The 2364-nt window shown below is 32.7% G+C and overlaps 1 long non-coding RNA gene across 1 annotated transcript; it reads right to left on the bottom strand.

The window, feature by feature from the left end:
- Positions 1 to 1506: 1506 nt before the first annotated feature.
- LOC113321669 lies at positions 1507 to 2004 on the bottom strand. The gene is made up of 3 exons (XR_003346828.1): positions 1887 to 2004; positions 1657 to 1756; positions 1507 to 1574 (listed from the first exon to the last, which is right to left on the bottom strand). It is a non-coding gene; the product is annotated as an uncharacterized LOC113321669 (long non-coding RNA).
- Positions 2005 to 2364: the final 360 nt, after the last annotated feature.

Here is a 2364-nt window from a genome sequence, read left to right as displayed (position 1 = left end):
CATAGGATGGTTGGTAGTTGTCATATGAATGAGATTGAAAACCATATTAATTACCACTGTTGTATGTGTAATCTTGTGCTTCGTACATGTTATTTCCTTAAGGAAACATGACGACTCACAAGAAAAATAAAATCGAAACAAAAATCTAAAAAAAAAAAAAAACTAAACAAATAACAAATCAATTAGCAACTACTCCCCGGCAACGGCGCCAAAATTTGTATGGGCTGTTGTAGGCACAACAAATTAGTAAATATATTTCCCACTAATTAACTGGTAATATAGCGGTAGTAAGAGATCGTTCCCACAGAGAGCTGTGTAATTGATAGGTTATTTGAAATAACAAGATAAAATAAATAGCAAGGGGGGGGTTAGATTAATGGAAGATAATAATAAAGAAAAGGGATGATCAAGGAATCCTTCGCCGTTAACAGGATTATAATACTTATCTACTGTCCATAAGAACCATTCATCAACATGATTATAATACTTATCTACTGTTCATAAGAACCATTCATCAACAAACGTACAATAACAGCTAAATCAGTTTAATCCCCAAAACTTCTTCAATCACTGGATTCGGAAGTTCTCGCCTACCAGAATCTATCCGACGAACCACCAAGTAGTAGATCACTCAAGGTGTAATCCAATCGAACGCCTTAAGTTTTGTGAATTTAGGTTGATCCCAGTAGTTAAACTCTTAGATCAAGGTTTACTTGCTGGTGTTGTCTTCACACGTGATTCCTCCACAAAATTCCTCTGTAAGGTCTCGCGATTTCTACTTGTGTAGAGAGTTAACCGATGATTACTTATCTCATAACTTCTACTAGCAATATAACAATCAATAGACTAATCTAGTATGCATCCCAAATCAATCTAAGAATCATTCATAAACCCTAGATATGGTAAAGACAAACGATAATGATAAAAACTCTCAATAGATTTGTATTATTAATAAAGCTTCACTCTTGGAACATTGAATTCATCCTTAATCAACAAAGGATTTAGCTATTCAGCTAGATTCCAAAACTGACCTAGCTGAATCAATCAAAATTGCAATGAACAAGAAACTAAAGTTCAATTTGCATTCAAATACAACCTGAATTCTTAAGTAAATCATTCCTATTCAATTAAGCTAAGAATTCATTTTACGAACAACACACTGATCATAGCGTGGATTCAGAATAACAAAAAATAGTAAACAAAACCTGAATCAGCACCAATACAAGTTCTAAATTTTCTTAAAGATAAGTACGAACTAACAAAATGAGCATCAATACAAGTTCTAAGTTTTCTTAAAAGATAAGTACAAACTAACAAAATGATAAACTATCTGATGACGAACTGAGCCGTGCAACTCAGAATCGCATACCTGCAGCAAAATAAGCTTGTGCATTAGTTCATAAACTAATTTCGACATGACAAGAATGGACTGTTCAGAGATAATATAGAAAATCTTATACGAGACGAAACCATTTGCGGTTCCTCATGTATTAATAAACTATCTCTTCTCAGACCATTACCTTAACAAATGTCGAACAATGGCGGTATTAGTGCTTGAGCAACTTCATATTTGCCTGCAATGAGAGTGTTAAAAGAGATCAAACAATGTGTACAAAATGGGAACATCATGGAAGAGTTTTAAAATCGAAACTTTACTTTCTGAGTTTGCATTGTGCTTCTTTTCCAGATGCAAGTGCGAAGGATATTGTAAGTCTAACAGGCTTAAAATTGGATTTTTTAAATAAGGCGAACCATCCTGGATCAACAACAGATAACAATCTCAAATCTCAAATAATAATTAAAAAAAAAATGCAATATCATAAATTAACTTTAGAAAAAGCAAGTAAAATGCAGTGCAAATAGATTAACCGGGACATTTTAGATACCTAGTGTCACTAGATTAACTGGAAACATGACATCAAATTCATAAGTGGCTCCGCAGAGAGGTTCAAAAATAAGTTTATTGCTTTGGCAGGAAATCTTAGTTTCTTCAAAGATATCTGACCCAATTAATCTTTGGCTCGGCAATTAAACTTTAGGTAAAACTCCAAAAAAATTCTCAACTCTTCAGTCATTAACCCTGCACCACAGATAAAACCATTACAATATAACTACAACCAACCTAACAAAAAACACCAGCATAGTAACAAAAACATATAAATAAAATGGAAGAAAAATCCCTCTCAGGCACAAATTTCATCCACTCATGAAAACCCGAGTATAAAAATTGAGAACCGATACAAAAATTGAATAACTACTAACAACCTAAAAAATTCAAATCTAATAAAAAAAATACCCCAAATCCACATATTTAAACCGTAAATAAGCAAAATCAATTAAAATTAAGGAAAACATAATTTGAGA

Source organism: Papaver somniferum, chromosome 11, assembly GCF_003573695.1.
Source record: "Papaver somniferum cultivar HN1 chromosome 11, ASM357369v1, whole genome shotgun sequence".
Taxonomy (NCBI): domain Eukaryota; kingdom Viridiplantae; phylum Streptophyta; class Magnoliopsida; order Ranunculales; family Papaveraceae; genus Papaver; species Papaver somniferum.
Note: the sequence above shows the minus strand (reverse complement) of the source record. Positions and strands in the feature narration are given on the sequence as shown.